At 38.4% G+C, this 18,269-nt stretch overlaps 1 protein-coding gene across 3 annotated transcripts in view; it reads left to right on the top strand.

The window, feature by feature from the left end:
• SCAPER (S-phase cyclin A associated protein in the ER) overlaps positions 1–18,269 on the top strand; it is a 167,643-nt gene that overhangs the window by 90,611 nt on the left and 58,763 nt on the right. The window lies entirely within an intron of this gene.

The raw sequence follows: 18,269 nt of genomic DNA, 5'->3' as shown, positions 1-18,269 counted from the left end.
TCACAGTGGAAGAGAAGATAGACTTGTTGGATCATTTTTCAGTGCCTTTGAAATACTCTACAGCCAACCTCTATGAAACAGGCAGTGTCTGCTATTACACTTTTCCGTGGTGCTGTAACAGTGGATGCTTTCATTTAGACATCAAATTTTGTATGGGCAGTTTTGCAGAATATACAAGTGAAAATGCGCTTGCTGAGTACTAGATCGTCTGGATAATGGCAAGCTGTACTTTCACTGTATTTTCATTAGGACTATTTTTAACCTGGGCCATTTCAGTGGTCTAGTTTATAGTATATCCCCACAAACAGGTTTTACACTAAGGGGCAAAAATGACTATCAGAGAATGAGGAAAAGAATTTGAGCCAACCTGGCTGTCATAGCCAGCGTTTTGTGGTGTTATGGCTGAATTTTGAAGCAACACAAATTTACTGAGTTTTCCTGGAACGCTAGGAAGCCTTTATATTTTAGATAGGTCTTTCATGGGAGGTGAAGATTTGATGTCCAGATATGAATATTGTTCATATTCTAAATTTTTTCTGATTAAGTGCTGTGTTTGTAGAGCCTGTTTTGTTTTACAGTAAAATGTTAAGATTTCTTAATTGATAGTGTAGCACTYCCATCTCTTTTTTATTGTTTCAGCATGCTCAGTCTGCTGCAACAGTATCTTACATCCTGTAAGGCAGTTTTCTGCTGCATTAGGACCAAAATATTTGAGTTTTCCAACAGAAGATGATATTCTGTATACTCTCTCACCAGCAATTAGAAAATACCTGTTTCACGTCTGTGATCATGAAAATTAGTTCTGAGAGAAACCAAATTAATGAAATCTGGGGAAGGTGTTACATTATTGTGGTTCAGATTTGGTGTCTCTGCAGCTGAGAGCTCTGCTTGAAGCTTTTCACATCTTAATCAACGTGGAACAATTTCTAATCTCAAGTTGCTTAAATAGTGATCACTAGTTAGGATACATTGTGTTCTGCCCAGGATACTACTAGTTCCTTAGACTCTAGATTGAGTTTAATAGTGCTTTTGAAAGAGTTGTGACATTTTCAAATTCTGCAGTGTTTCTATTAATCATTGAAAAATTCACTTGCTGTATATTTCAAAATGTAGAAATCTAAAATGGTTGCCTGAAGACTATAAAAAGATTTGTCTGCTTTGAGAATTACCTAAATATCTATTGGAAACGTTTATTGGAAAGTGTTATATCCACCCTCTTATGAGTAGATGTTTCCTGGGATATTTTTAAATGAGACATGAATTAAAACTAAATGGTACTTGTGGATTCTTTGTGACATTTTCCTGTTCATTGATCTACAGTGGAGAAAGAAAAGACAAATTTAACAGCATTAATAGGCATGCCTCATTTTGTTGTTGTTTTGGGTTTTTACTCCCCCTCCCTGCAAAAGCATTGCTGTGCTACTAGAGAAGTATTACTTCTGAGTATTCTAATCAATTAGGTCAAGAAAGATTGATTTCAATAGCTGTCGCTGTGTTTATGGCACAGATCATACGTAGTCATTTATAGAAGTGGATAGTAATTCTCTTGTTAACTTGTGAGTTAAGAAATCGGCAGACACATCTTACATGTCAGTGGGCAGTGGAAAGAGTCTTGATGGTGTCAGTCATTGACTGAGAGGAGGAGACTGACACTGTTAATTGAATTTCCCTGGAGAGCATAAAAATATACCATAATGTAGGGGGAGGAATGAGGGAATGGGAACCACACAAGCTGTCAGTGTGTGTGAGCTGATAACATTGATTTACCCTTGCTAATGGCCTGAGTTGAATAGAGAATTGCCCTGAGGGAGGACAGAGTTCACTACAATAGCTCCTTGCCGCTTACTAAAATTCTTCAGACTTGCAAGCGGTAACAGAAAAGTATTGCAAAATAAAATTGATCCAAAACCCCACTTTTCAGTCATACTATGAAAAAATGGATTTTCTTTCCATTAATAGTTGAAACTGACTGAAAAAAAATGTATTAATTTCCTTAAAGTAAGCAATGCAGTGTCTCACCACTGGAAATCAGAGTTTTAAAATGTATTATCGTGACTTGTAAAGCTAATAAAAAGAGGCACCTTTCAAGTAGAGTCTCACCAGGGAAATAAATCTTTATTTTACGAAGAATGAAGTAAAATACTGAGTTATTATTGGTAACAGTAAACAAGAAAAATTAATATTGTGAAATTTCTCAACAGAAAGAAATTACAGCATATTCTGTAGAAATTTCAGATTTGGGAAACCAGCATCTCTCAGGCAAAGATATGTGTTCACTGCTGTATTTTCTGAAGTCCTGTCTGCTCTTGTTCCAGCRCCTTGCATGCTTCTTAACATAGAATTCGTAGGCAGCTGCTGMTACCATGTGCAGCAAAGCAACATCTACAACTTTCACTTTGAATCTAGACCGTGATCTGAACGCTGCTAAATGAGAGAAGAGTTGCTTTGCTTTGCTGCGAGTGGTTGTTAGATCTCTAGAGACTATTTGGTGTGTCTGCTTTTGCTGGCTTGGATGAAGGTCTGCAGTTGCTAAAATACTGCTCCCTCTGCCAGAAAGGTATTTATTTTCAAGTAAGCAAGTTGAAGTGCAAGTTTTGAGAATTTGACTGGGAATATGGCCGTTAATTGCATATGGCCTGTGTTCATACATGTATTTTAATTAATTTAATTTAATTAATTAAATTAATTTATCATTATAAAAGATACAAAAAGTCATGAACCACAATGTTTTACTAGTTAACTTAAGGGGTATTTGTACCCATTAGAGTCATTTGTCTTTGCTTCCTTTAGTAAAATCTAGCAGGAGACATAAATCCAGATGCTCTTCTATATGCCTAGTATTTCATCCCAAGATTAATCTACTGCATATACTGTTAGGGTTCTGCTTTGTGTGTACTCTGTATTATTGGAAGGTAGTCCTTGGTTTATATGTATTTTCTCACATCCTTTCTGGCAGAAATCCTGAAAAGAAGTTATATTCATTTTTATTCTATTTAAATGTGTGTATATATATATAAAAAAAACCAACAGAACACATGCAGATATTACCAAAAACCTTTGGCCTGATTTTGAGAAATTGTCACATAGGGCTTTTAATGCTCCCAATAACATTGAGTGCACTCAGTTTAAGATCTCCTCTCAATGGGCCTTTGATGCTAAAAGAAAAGCTCATGCACCCTGTTCAGGGAGGCACAGCTGATATTTGAAAGTGTAAGGCTAAAAATAGTTTCTCTGCCACGGTGCTTTTGATTTTGTACATATTTATTTTTTGGAACTGGTTTTACATGTTCATTATGAAGGACAGCAGTGTTTTTCAGATGTGCGGTCCAGGATCAGTTGTTCATGTTTGACTTGAGCACTCATACAGAAATATCCTGTAATAGGGAACACTTTGAGAATTCATTCCTATATACTTTAAAGAAGAGTGTAGTTAATTTTCTGCTGCTTGCAGAATATTCCACTACTGCTGGCTTCGTTGTAGCTGAATTTGTAACAGAGTTTGCAGTACATATTCTGACTTAAAGCTTGGGTCATTACCACACTTCTACCTCCTTGCAAAGTCAGAAGCTAATTTTTCTGCGTCCAACTACCCAGCCAGTGGCACTCGTAAATTTAATTGCCCAGAGCACTTGCTTTGATTTATGCTTGCTGAAGAAAAAGGCTGTTTGACATTTTTTAAATGGAGAAGATGCCAAAATAGATGCAGATAACTCCAGATAGAGGCAACAGCCAGAATGCCACTTCTCGGATATGAAAATTGTTTCACTTAGTGCACAGACAGGTTTTAACCCTGAGGGTAGCTGTGGCTCCGTTAGCCTTGCCTGCTTAGCGTCCCTGAAGGTGTGGAGGAGCTGATCAGTAAGCTTTCCACTTGCTCCTTTCTTCCTGTGGGATTGTTTGGGTATCAATTTATCATCTAGATTCTTTTAGAAACCACTAAATTTAAGTTCAGATATCCTGTTGGTCTGACCACAGATACATATTATTAAGATGCTTCTACTTTTAGTGTTTATTTTCTTAAGTGTATAGAGGTGAGCTTTTACCCATCAAAACCATTTTCTCCTGCATATGCATTAGCTGTTCCACTGACTGAAGTGTAAATATTCCTGTGGCTGTGAACCTGGCCTGGGTGGGAGCTCACTGCCTCTCAAACAGTCATCATTTCTCAGACTTGCTGTCATACCAGCACTTGTAGTTTCTCCCTAAAATTTGTTTAACTTAATCCAATTTTTTAAAAGTCCTACTTTTAAATATTTAAGATAGTGCAGATGTCTCTGACAGGCTGGGGCTAGGCAGAGACTCTGCACACTTACTCTGAGAGATGTGGCAGGAGGTGACCTTCAGCGAGGAGGGCAGTGACAAGCGGCAGAGGGCAGTAGCCTTTTCACCTGGTTCAGCTGCAGCTAAATCACCATAGTTAAATCACCGTAGTTAAATTTGTGCAATACTACATTTGCCGTTTAGACAAGCTCTTAACGCATCTCACTCTTCTGATTGAGTCTGACAGACACAGTGTCAGTATGATCTTCTGAGGGCAACCTTGTGGCTTTGGGAATCCAAGTGCAGCAGTTGATCTGTGTAACTAATTATTTCTATACAATATGTTTCTTATATAGGTTAGATGAATGTTTATTCTAAAGGTGATCCTGTTGTAGCATTTGTAAGAGAGTGGATTTGTACTGCCCATGGTTTTGTTAGAGGCATTTGGTGGAAGGGACCAACTCTCCTTCATCTCTGCCGAGCCATCGTTTCTAGAAGTGGCAAGCAGTCAGTGGAGTTGCTGAAGTTGCTGAAGGCATCTCTGCAGATGAGACCACTGTTCTGAAAATGGTATTCGTCACAACACAGGTTACAGGCTTCCTTGAAATGAGTGGTTCGATAGAGACGATCTCACAGCTGGGCCCCGCGGAGAAGGCTGCAGCCTGCGCTTGCTCTGTGGAAGGACAGAAGCTTGAACTGTTCCAGCTTTAGCAAATATTACGGCTGAAGCTCACTCTCGCCATACAAATAAGAACTAAAAGTACCTGCTTTGCAGTAGGCTAAGTTGCAAGGGAGTTATTTTTATTGCTAATTAGAAATGGTATTCTTACTGGAAACAGGTTTCAGGGGAAAAGCAAAGATGTGATTTTGCAACTGAATAATATGTGAATCCATACTTTTAGTTGACGACAGTGTTTTAATACTTCAATAAGTGGTTCTCAACACTTACAATCTCTAAAAAGTGTGTTCTCASTGACCAGTGAGACAGTGGTTTGTGTAGCATCAGGCAACATTTTCGGTTTTGCAATTCTGAGATAGATTTTCAGCCCCTGTTTCAGCAGATATGATGTCAGTTATTTACATTTCAGTAAAAAGTTTGTTGTAGCTTTCAAATACAAGGGGATGGATGCGGGCAGGCAGTGTTTATCTCGCTGTAAAGTCTGTCAGAAATGGCTTGCTTTTGCAGCTCAGTCAGGCTCAGTATTTATGTTTTATTCTCTAAACTGTCGGAGCCAATGGGTATGGTGACCATAGGCGATGTGAAGATTAAGAGGTCAGTTTGGGGAATGCACACTGAATTCAACCTCTCCAGCTGTTTATGAAAATTTGTTTTCCAATCATGCAAGCTCTGAATCATCAGAAGCTGAAACAATAAAATTAAAAACTGCTGAAGATCTGAGATAAAGAGAATTAAATGGAGCACGTTTAAGCTTTTGTACCATTCACGATAGATTTCTTCAGAAGTTTTTAAAGAGATTTAAAAGTGTGTGTATGTATGTGTGTGCACAAAAAGATTTAAAAAGGCAAATACTGCATCATATAAATACTCAATGTTGTTTTTTACTTAAAGTAATACATAAGAATACAATCAGAATTACAATTCCTAGCCTCTGACGCTAGTGAAGCTGGATCAAGCCATCTAGGTAGCTGCCTGTTTCTAGTGTAGCTTAGTAAGGTAACCATCAGAGAGAGCACTGAAAGACCTCTAAGAGTAATGGCTAACTCTTCTTTACAGAAATGCAGAATGCTTTCCTGACCGAAAGGCAGTGATATATCACTAAGCTTTCCTTAACTTGCTATTGATTATATTTCAGTTGAATGTGATACTACTTTTTCCCATAATCATTGTTGCTTTGAATAAATATTAGACAAGATACTGTAACTCGATTTCTTTTGAATTCATAAGCTAAAAAAGAGTAATGTAAAAAGAAAGTATATTTTATACTAGATGATATGGTTGAAAAAAATCAGATTACCTTTAAAGCACAGAAGCATTTGCAGTTTCTATTTCGTAATTGAAGAGACATTTCAGGTATGAATTAGAAGCAGCAAGTTTTAAAGCTAATTTTTGGCTGAAAACAACTGTTCAGAGTGTAAGTTAGTTCTCTTAATCAAGTAGACTGTTTGAAATAAAGGATGATAAGTGTATCTGAATAAAAGTTTATATGTTAATATATATTAGCATATCTGAAGAAAGCAGAAATGTTAGCAGCAAGAGCAGTGATTCTTTAAAATTTGTAATTCCTGCCCTAGAACATTGAAGGTTGTCTGAAAGTAAGACGGTGGCAAAAATCTGTGGTCCTAAATGAAATAACGATTTTTTCCATACAAAACTATTTTTGTTGGCRTTTATGTAGGAAAAGGAAGGGGTGGAGGGAGGAAGAGGGTAATAGATGAGTTTGGGAGTTATGAATAGAATAGTTTCCCCATGTCAGTAGCAGAGCATTTGTACAGCCAAGCTATAGTCCCTAACCAGCAAGGATAAGATTATCTATACCTGTAGAAGAAATCCAGCATAAATTCTAATATAAAGATTCTTTGAAGGCTGGGGAAATCACAGACAATATCAACTGATCAGTCACCCTCTCGCTGCRTCAGAAGCAGCATCATATACTAAGAAAGGCCGAAAAGTACTGGTTTAGTGGATTTACATGAGTGGTGGTCTAGTGAGTTGGGTCTTTACCCAAATCATAGCCACACCATCAGTGTTTTTCTGATCTTATGAACATATATTCAGTTCACTGATCTAGCGCAGTGGTTATCACATCTGCTTTATATGCTGAAGATCCTAGGTTCAAGCCCCAGTGGAACCAACACCAGGAAATATTTGGGAGGTTGGACTAGATGATCTCCAGAGGTCCCTTCCAACCTTACTGGTTCTGTGATACAGGCACATGCACACACAGACACATTGTATATGTGTGCACATACATGCGTGTGCACAAAATACTCATACAACCAGTTATAGTATATAGCTTTTCAGAACTGATTAATTTCTCAGTCTGATTTAAGCTACTAAAAGTTATTTAAACTTGCATTTAAATGTCATTTTAGTAATGAAAATGGTAGTCAAGATACCAAACTTTCATAGATGTTTTTGTGGCTGAGAGTTGTTTCTTGGTTGAGAGTATGTTTCTTGGAAGTGTGCATTGCATCACAGAAATCGTCATTGTTTTGTTGTTTACTGAATATCTCCCATTCCTCCACTAGAGGACACTAGTGGCAGAAACAACAGCTTGTCCTTTTAATCTTTGAAAGTAATAAAACTGTACTCAGAAGTCAAATGGTGTTTCTGTAAGAAAAATGCTTACAGAAAAATTTTATTTGCTTAACGCTAATATAACTTCTAAGGCCAAAGCTATTACCCGTTAAATTAATTTGCGTGTTAATTTTCAGAGTGCTCTGTACTTAAATATGACTATCTTTGAAATACAAATGAAAATACTGGTGATTTTTGTGTTGCCACTTCATGTGCAAATGTGCTTAGAAATTACACAGAGTTTTTTCCTACAAAACTTCTTATAGCAGYATGTCGCTTGGTTTTGGTGCATAAGATACTTACATAGGTAAACAGCGTAAGAAGCACTGTCAGGACGTAAACATGCTATCCACTTTATGGCATGAATTTTCAGGAAAAATAATGAGAGTAACCATATGCCCACAGTTAAACGGGAAGAGTTACGAGCCACTAGATTTTGTTGTGCATGTTTTATCCTAATCTGAGGCGCAGGTGAGGGGCGGCCGCTGGAGCAGCGGTTGAGGCAGGTTCCCGCGGCGGGGCTGAGCTCCGGCAGCCACCGGCGAGGCAAATCCGTGACACACACGAAGGCAGCAAAGGCCCCCGAGCGTGCCGCCGTCAGCTCTGCGTCCTTCCYGCCCGCACCCATGCAGTCGTGCGAGGAGGCCCTGCGGAGCCCTTGGCACCGTCACGCTGTAACCTGCTGCGATATGTGTCTTTTGGCTTTTAGCCATATGAAGATTTTGATACAGAGCTCATTGGTTTACATGAAAAAGCCTCCTTTTGTGCTCAGCAGTTAGCATTTAGTGGCCAAAAAAATTCTAAAGAAAARGCATTATTTTAACTTTCCCTTTGCTTGATCAAGGTTTTTGGGTGCTGATATTTATGCAAGGAGCTGCTATTCTCTCTTTTTTTAGATAATCAAGGTTCTTAGCTTGACTTTCATGTTAGCTAAACATGATAATACTCCATATGGATATTGAATGAAATTTTTTTCTTCGTTGTAAAAGAAACTAACAGTGCGTGCCAGATATATATATATAATAGCTTCCTGGTTTTGTACAATACAAAATTGTATAATACTTGTAATATACAAATATTTTCTTTAGATAATATTCTCAGCTTAGAATATAAAAGTTGTGAATTCTGACTGAAATCTAAAGTGCCTAAAAATGTGTAACGTATTAGGAACTGAAGGGAGTAACATATTGTTTTAAGACTACCTGCGGAGTAGAGAAATCGGAGGAACAGGTCTTTCCTGCCCATGCCAGTGAAAGGATGTTCTTTTCTGGCTGAAAAGATATATGATTATAAGCAGTAGAAAATTACAGTAGCTAAAACTAGGACAAGTTTAGTTACCTTTTCAGATAATTTTATGATGTCATAGGATGGAAAAGTTGCTGTCTTTTCCTACTCTGATAAGATAAACACCAAATTAAGGCAGAAGCTCTTGTTGTTCTGATGCTGGAGATCACACTGAATTAATATCAGTCGTGGTCTCAATGACTGTGCAAGAGACATTTTTTGTGTTCTTATTTATCTAAGACAAGCATTTTTCTTCATATTGCACTATCCCAAAAGTAGTTACTAGAATCACAGTGGCCATCCTTTTGGGGCAAGTTATTCAATTTTTTGGGTTGATACCAACTTGGGCGTTGAGCAAGCAGATAACATTGATGGCAAATCTAAGATGTAAATAACACTACTCAAAATTAATTCAGTTCTTTAAACCCTTGAACTGGAAGATGACACTCCTTTGAATGTATCTCCTTTCTACACCAAGTGTCCATGGTTTGCAGAAGGTTTAGCAGTGTCAGAGACTTGTGGCCAGCAGTCTGTGCTGTACCTGCTATCTTAAATGCGTGTGGTCCACGCTGCTGCTAGTATAGAAACACCACTTGCTGCGATCAGCTGTGGCAGGGGCTGTGATGGTAAAACCACCGGGGCTGTCAGTTCAGAGCTATGTGCAAACCCAGGAGGAGCTCTTGGGACAGCGATTTCAGCCCACACAGCCATTCCCTGTCACTGCTGGGAAGAGTCAAGAGGTCGGGGCTGTGTGGTGAGCTGCAAGTTAGAACAGGCAGCTTTATATCATCAATAATTCGTTTGCCCAGAGTTTCTATAATCTTTGGATTAACCTTTTTCTCAAGACGAACATATAAATGGGAACTTGTTACTAGAGGTCAGCCCCAGACTATTTTTTAACTTGTTTGCTGGAAATAGTATTAAGAGGCGAGTTCAGTTCACRGATAAGCTCTGCAGTGTTCTTATTCCAGGATTATTGAGAGGTTAATTTACTGTGCACAGCGCCCACTGATGAAAACTGCTGTGTTGATTTCTGATTCTGTGGGATGCATTTAAATGTTGGTAACTTCCTGTCAGATCTGGCATTTTTTCTTCAATATCGGTTTAGAATTGATGTTCCAAGCTATACAAATTTATCTCTTCCTTAAATGTTTACAGTATGATAGATGTGTTTTACTATAGTTAAATCAGAGTAAGTAACCACTGCTAATGATTTCCTTCACGTTCTGTTTCCCTGCGCATTGGACCTGCCTACCGGTGCTAGCTGCTTCCATCTGACCACCCCTGTATGAGTGTAGAGTTCAGGTATGCAATGAGGTTATGGTGATTAGAAAATGCCCTATCCAGGCATGTTTTCAGCTAATGTGCAGGTGCCAATTTAGAGATCATGATAAAGTAACAATTCTTGTAAAGAACTGAAAGTTGCATTTCATGTAGTCTGCTGGTATGTGTTGACACTCATTTTCTTGAAAGTATTTTTTTTAATTACACTTCTGATTTGAGACCACAATACTAGAAGTGCCCTTTAGTGTCTGTTCTCATGTGCAAAATACTTCCCAAACTCATCATATTAACCAATACTGCAGCCTTGTAGATGGGGTAATGGGCAAACTGTCCAGGAGGTTGCAAGGGAATGCCCAAGGCAACCGGTGGGAAAGCTGTGTTTAGAGCTCAAGTGTTCCTGACTGCCCCACAGGTCTTCACACAAACTGCCACAGCTCGCTCTCTCTGTCTTCTCCAAAATATTTTTAGTATCTTTTGTTTTGTTTGATTGCACTAGTTTTCATAGTTTAAGATCAGCTGAAAGCGATGCCCTTCTCTAATGGACGAAAGCGTTCCAGTAGCACAATGTCAGCCATAGGGACCTGAACATCAGGGCTGCAAGGGATTTGTGACTTTTGTGTTCACTAGATGATTTATTGTCTAAAAAGTTGCTGAGAGAGAACAGAACAAGATCATGCAATTGTTCTTTTAACATATTTGGGTGCTTTTACTTGTGAGATTGTGTGGTTCAAATGGCCTAGATGCAAGAAGCTGAGCCACACAGGTGAGTGTGCAAGCATGAGTGTCATGCTGGCAGTGAAACTCCGTCTGCAAGATAACGCACGTCTCTGCAGCTGGGCAGGTGCTTGGTTAGCATCCTCTGTTGCACAAGACCACGGAAGATTGTGTGGAGTGTAATTACAGAATCCAGAGGTACTAGCTTATCTGTAAGGCTTCAGAAGCAGTTAACTGTGCATTTTTGTTGGAGGGACGTGGTGTGAAGGAGTTGCTTTTGGGTCCTTCTTTCCCTAGTCTTACATAGATCTGCTGTGGGATCTTGGGTCCCTTTAACAATGCATGAGGAAGTAATTTGCACTTGTATGTATTTGTAATAACTATATATTTAATGCAAATAAATACTTCCCCCTAATGGTAAGCAAATGTTACTAAGCCAAAACTGGCTTATGTTCGTTTTGCAACATTTTTACCTCTTGCCAGTTGACGTATGGTGCAAGAAATTCTTTCATGGGACAAGTCACTTGTGTTTGAAAAGCAATTTGAGATCTTCGTCTGGAACAATGTATTATTACAATATTCATGTCACCATAGAGAAGTATTACAGGAAAAAAATCACTGTTTAGTAGAAAATGTTATTTTTGGTATACTCTCTCCTGTGATTCTTTCTATGGGAATTTTTAGGCTACAGGACTAATCAGAATGAAGATCTTTTATAGATACTAATGTATCTATGGGTTTGTATTTGCATCTAGGTATGTCTATGTATTTGTTTAAAGAGGGGGAAAAAGGAGCCAGCCCAAGATCCAGTTTTGTCTGATTTGTTTTTCTAAAGTCACTTTGAACAGCCTTTCTTAGCTTCTGGCATTTCAGATAGAATCTTCAAATATTAGATAAAAGGAAAAAAGAAAATTCTTGAGGATTTCAACTATATTTTACTAATTTATTATTATTTCTTCTTCATTCAGTGAGAAGTTTAACAAGTACAGAATAGAGTTGAGGAAGTTTAATGTGATTAGATAGAAGTCAGTATGTATCAAAATATTTGAGTTTGATTCRGGAGTATTTTCTGCCAAACAGTGTCAGCTTTTTCTTCAGACATAGTAGACAGGACTAAGGGAAAGAGCTCTTTTGACAGATCAAGAAAAAAATATTTTTTGATCCACATCATATTCTTGGTTGAGGAGGTTTGCCTTGGTGGAAGGGTTTACACAGCAGTATTCTTTAAGTTGGGTCAAAAAGACTGCAAATGCTAATGTTAATATTCAAACTGTGAAGTTCCAAAGTTGCATAGAACAGCTGTCATTAAATCATTTCAAACGTCAAAAGCTGATCCTGCTCTACTTATTAGTTAATAATAATACTTTAAGAGAAGAAATGTGTAGAAGTGAGTACTTTGGTACAGGACATTGGATTTCACCCAATAGTTCTTGCACCAGATTAATAAATTGTGATTTAACTATGATCATATTTTCCTGGGAGATGCTYAGTTTTGATTTAAAAACTTAAAATGATTGAGAGCCGACTATATCCTAAGTATATTATGCTAGTCATTAATTACTCTTGGCATTAAAATGTTACTTTATTCTTACCTGACTTCATCAAGTTTCAGCTTCCAAATAGTAGCTGTGTTACTGTGCGTTGTCAGAAGTTGTCTTTCCGTTCAGGTTCTTTCACGCTGTGATCCAGTCATATTTTCTACTTTTCCTAGCAAAAGCTAAGTTGTACTTCCACAGTKTCTCATGATGAGGTAGGGTTTTCTGGCCTTACGTAGACTTTTCAGGTCTTCCAGCCTGTCAAATGTCTTGTATGAAGTAGGAGCAGCAGAGCTGGATAACAATTTTGGCCTTGCTACTGTTCGGGAATACTGTACACAGAAATCAAAAACTAGCATTACTTGATGCTCGCTTTTTTACAGTCTGTGCTACTTTATATTAGCCAMTGACTTCTATAAATGAATTTTTTCCTCAGTAATTATTTGATTTGATTTCAGAGGTATACAGTTGTCTATGTTATTAGATGACTTTAATGAGTTAAATAGAACCCAGAAAAGTCGCAGCACAAGTCTATGGCCTGTTCATGTATTTTACATGTGCTGACATATGTGTGTCTGGGCAGATTGCTTAAGTGAGAAATGTGAATGTGTTCCTTTTTTCAGTAAGGCTTTTTAAGCAGTATTTGTTTCTCTGCACCAAGTGCCAGATGAGGAGATAAACATGCTCTTTGAAAACTTGAAAATTAGCAGGCTGACTACAAATTTGCCACACACACTCGTGTTGTGGCGTAAGTGGCGCTGCTGAAGGTGCCACAGATGCCAAACCCTGATCAAATCCCCCCCGTCTAGTTAATGAACATGTAAGCAGTTGTTGCCCATCTGCTGCCTCTGTCGCCAGGGTCAGCGGCCCTTCGTGCCCGATCGCGGAGCGCGTAATTACTGCCCGTACGAGAGTCAAGAACGAAGGCGGTTCATCCTGCCTGACCGCTGCTACGCTGCAGGCCACCAAAGATTAACAGCTGCTTCTCCTTTGATTAGGTTAGGTAATAACAGTTACTTTAGTTAATAATTGGATGGGTTCCCAGGCCATGTAATTCAGGTTTAGGCTGTCATTTTTTGCTGGCATGTAGCTGAGCTGTGTTCCTGGAATGGAGCCTGTAATCCTATTAGGCACTTGTCACTCAAGCCGTAGCGGAGAGAGGAGAGACGGCGCGTTAAATCCGTTCAGGTGTTGCACCAGGCAGGTGAAGAGGTAAGGCTCGCTCGTCCCRGCGGCGGGGAGCTTGCTTGACTGCTCGCCATGCTAAAAAAGGAAAAAAGTAGGAACTTTAAAAGTTCATTAGAATATTCAGTTCATGATCAATCCGTAAAATTTCTACATGATGTGGTTAATCTATCGTTGTTTGCTTTGCGACACGTGTGCGAGCACGTGCACGCGTGCGCTCTTCTAAGGGCGTGCTTGGTTCCTGCGCTGGTGCGCTGAGACTGGTTGCTGTATGTATTAAATGACAAGTTTATAATGGTCCAAAGATGAGGGATACATGCTGAATATCACCTTAGCTGTGTTGGCTTCCTCCTGTACAAACATGATCCCTGTATTTCACGATGACACAGGCTTGTCAAGAGGCAAAGAAAACAAATCTTTCTTTCTTTCTTTCTTTCTTTCTTTCTTTCTTTCTTTCTTGTATTGGTTTTCGGTGGTACATCCACATTCTCAAAATTACATCTCTTTTAGTGCTATTATAAAGGTTCTGTCAATTTTGGTGGCTCCTCAAGGCTTTTGTAGCTCCACCTCCCCTCTTAAGAAGTGTATAGGAGACAGTAGTAGTCATTTTTGCCAGCATATTCATTTGTCAGTGGTGTCCTGCTTCACCAGATAGCTTCAAGGCTTTGAAGTCTTTATATACTGAGAAATTTAATTGTTTTAAAATGTTATTTGAAATAGGTGTTTATTTCTGCAATTACATATGAGCAAAGCAAAACAGCTTCACGTACTGTTCCAAAACCAGATGCATCTCTTTATTATTTTCTTCTGATCCACAAACACAAATCTCATTATACAGATTGCCTTTGCTGAATAATCTTCCCAACCTAAATATGCAGCCAGTTCTCGAAGAACAGTTTCTGTCCTGAAATTGTGAAATAGGCCTCAGATAAACATCTCGCTAAGTAATTTGGGAGGCCAATTTAGAGTCTGGGGGATTCTGTCGCAGCACGGAACAGGCCTTTCTGGTCGGTGCTCTTTCCAAATAGGGATTTAATGTTTACTCCCAACAGGATCTGTCATTTTTCATACTCGTGTCGTGCCTGCCACCTTGCTCTGTTTGGTGCCTTGGCTACTACCCGACTAAAGGTGGTAGTTGCCTGGATGGACTCTCATTCTGCCACAGATGCAAACAGCAGCCAGCTTAAATAAGAGTATTATTTGATCAAGTGGTTTGAATAACTTGCCTCAGTCTACTTCTTTGAATTTCTAATATGTTCTAATATGTGTCAGCTAATATAAGCGTTTGCACTACAGAACATTATGGAAGTGTAGGTCATATTTGGAAGGATGTAGCTTAGTTTTAGGGGAAGAAAGCTAATTGAATGAGATATCCTGCTCACATATGTTTATACTTCAAGAAAAATTTCTTCAGATAAACTTAAAAATATTTCAAAATTAGAAAATCACTTCAAGTAGAAGTTATTTTAGACATGTATTTAAAAATAATTTGGTATTATTTGACTGCTATACTTCTGAGGTAAAATGACGAATTTTTTTAGCACTGGGGAGGTTCATCCTGGATCCTGTGACCTGCGGTCGCAGTATGCTGTGGACAGCCAAGAGCATTGCCTGCACCCAGCTGCCTTCTGCGCCGCTTCCTGCGCCATCGCAGCCGTACATACAGTATCCACTCTGAACCGGCAGTACTGCGATATTCAGGTGGCACTTTGCTCCTCTGTGGCCAGGGCACATTTTGCCCTGGGGTTGCACAACCGCCGCTGCCCCAGGCCGCGTTCGGGAGCTGCCCCTGAAGCCGGCACCCCGGCAGGGCAGCGCAGCACGGCTCTCCGGTGAGGCCGCTCGCCCTGCAGCAGCAGTTACCCTCGCAATCGCCCTTGCGCACCCATAAACAGGTGTAGGGCTCTTGGACTGCTGTGACCTCCCTCTTCTGGAAAGAACCCTTGGAGATAAACACCTTAAAGAGCAAAGCCAGAAGGCAGTGGTGTCAACAGTGCTCCTGATCGCTGGGTGGCCGTTTTATAGACCTTCTTAAGCTTGGCGAACAAAYAATTTGCTCTTGCATCTTCCTTCCTTTTAAGTTTTTTTTCCCCCTTCTCTCCCTTTCATAGACATACTTACTGCTTTCCACCCCATCCTCCAGTAGCTAAACATTAAAATACGAAATTTTTTTAATGAGTGATTTCAAGAGTAGAAGAATAGGACATAATACTAAATCATACTAAATTGGGAGAAATTACAAATTCACTTCTATTTGATAGATAACTGCAGTAGTAAAGGAAATCCTTTAAAATGCAAGCTTCTATTTTAGCTAAGTATTAAACAAAACTGAAATATAATCTGGAAAAAAACAGTCTTTACAGAAGTAATGGTGAAATGACTTCAGTTTGGAGAGGAAGAAGAGCACCTACTAAGTTAGACATGTTTGCAATGTAATGCAGAGCTTCAAAAGTGAATATTCTTTTTGAGCGTGTTTGTGAAGACATCCCATTGGAACAGAGGGATGTTGTAGCTTTTTTTGAGTGTGGTTCTAGTGACAGATTTGAAAGAAAATGTTATTTTCTGGATGCTTCATTATTAGCCCCTCTTAAGAAAAGAGAAGTTATGGGAAAAAATGCAGATAATTGATACTAAAATATTACATGAAAAATAAAGGAAAAGGATGAGTTTAGCATTAATGAATACATCATAGTTAAGAAACAGGCCAAGTGGGAAAATATAGCAGTGTACAGTTTCAAAAATGCAGTAATTACTAAGGAGGGAACAAAACGAGTGTAATAAAATGGGATATAACTCAGAGTAATGAGATGAAATAGAGAAAGGGCATATTTGGTCTAAATGACAGGAAAGACTTCTTTGCCATGAGCTCTAATAGGTTGTGGCATAATCTCCTATGAGAAATAGAGAAAGTGGGAAGTGCTTGGCACGCTAAAATCTAGAGTGGCCATAGTGCTAAGAAATACACTGCAGCAAATAAGTTGTCATGTCACATAAATGGTCTTTTTCATTTTTGCATCGTGATACAGGCACACAGACTTCCATTCATTTGATGCTAGTTATTCCTTTGCGGGTAAACCTTTTGGCTACGTGAAAATTTACAGGAGGTTCATACTCATTGTGCAAACTGTTTTTCTTTGAATATCTGATTTCCTTGTTCAGACACAGTTTTTCTGGAGCTTGGGGACAAGTCCTTAGCAGAATTTAGGTGTTTGCTTGAAAAAAACTTTCTGGAGAGAAAGTTGCATCCTTTTACTTAAAAATAAAAAAAGAATAAAATAAAAAAAAATGAAATACTATTATATTTACATATCACTGCTTCTTCCAATTCTTTTCTTAAAATTCTTCTATTCACAGAAAAATTTATAAATGATTTTGCATTGACTAAAATAKCTTCAGCATTAACACAATTAAGACAAGTGAATAAAAAACAGCCAATAAAGCAACACAAAACTAGCACTTAAACATAGAGGGAAAAAAATCTTATGTTTTCTTCTAAACAGTAAGAGATAWAACACTTTTGGAGGAAAGGAAAAAGTCATAAATAATTTCTAAAATCTTGTATTTGCTCCAGCAAAAGCTCAGTCATCTGCAAACTTTAGGAATAACAGTAGAAAGGTATTTGAGTGCAAAATCCTGTTAAGTGGAAGTTCAAAGGGGAGGCCTAGAATAAGAAAAGGCTAACCTAGAAGCTTTGAACACCAAAAAAAAAAAAATCGTTTAAACTTAATCTTTCAGTTTATAAGCAATAACACAGTAAAAGAGTACAAAACAAGCTAAATGTGAATGCAGTAGTTCGAATCTGGGAACAGTTGTTCCACTGTATTTTGAATAAGCTGGAAGCCGTTGATTAGACAAAAGACCTGGAGATCCTAATTTGAGTTGCCATCACTTGATCAACATCTAGTTAGGAAAGGAATAAACTATACACGTCATCTAAGTGATCTTTTCAAACTACCTCTATAGACTTCTGCTCCCGTAGCTGAAGCATTACCAAAAATCATGTCCAATTTTTTAACTTCAAACAATTAATTTAAGAAGACAGAAAAGACAATCAACTGGTATCCTAACAACAGTGTCTTTCAGGTGGCATTTCTGTCTTCCCAAGAGTAAGGATAAAATACCTCTAACACATTTAACTAGTGATACTATTGGGCTTTCTTCTGCAGCAGAGCCTAGACCTGTGGAGTCCACATGCTGTGAAATACGTAGGCAGGTGTCACCAACATATGGTGGTGCTCATGTTTAAAAGTGATCTGCCTAAGCTATTTTATGCACACATTGAACAAACAAGGGAAGAAGCCTGGACATTGTCTCATTTGGGGAAAGTTTGTAAGAAAGAGGAAGTACCCATCCACAGATTGTCTACATTCTTTAAATGATTTTAAAAACCATTGTAGTGGCTACAAAGATAATAACAACAGAATATGATTAACTTTGTTAAAATCTCTAGAGCAATGTCATTAAAAAAATACAGTATTCATCTGTATTACCTGTTTATAGTATATTGTGATACTTGAGTGTATATATTATCTTTGAAAAAATAACACTAGAGCACTTCATTGCCAACGCACAGGGAAGAGTATTCTTTAGAAAAGGCAGAAGTTGAAGCTCKTACCAGAAATGTTCAACGTGACAAGTATATGTATTAAGGATTTCCTACAATAATGTGAAATCTAAGGACATTGCCTTTTAGGCATGTCTTTTATCTAGGAATTTCTTGAATTTCTCTTGATTCTCCTCTGTGTTTG

This window comes from Rhea americana, unplaced genomic scaffold (genome assembly GCF_003343005.1).
Source record: "Rhea americana isolate MKP2758 unplaced genomic scaffold, rheAme1 scaffold_201, whole genome shotgun sequence".
Classification (NCBI taxonomy): domain Eukaryota; kingdom Metazoa; phylum Chordata; class Aves; order Rheiformes; family Rheidae; genus Rhea; species Rhea americana.
Note: the sequence above shows the minus strand (reverse complement) of the source record. Positions and strands in the feature narration are given on the sequence as shown.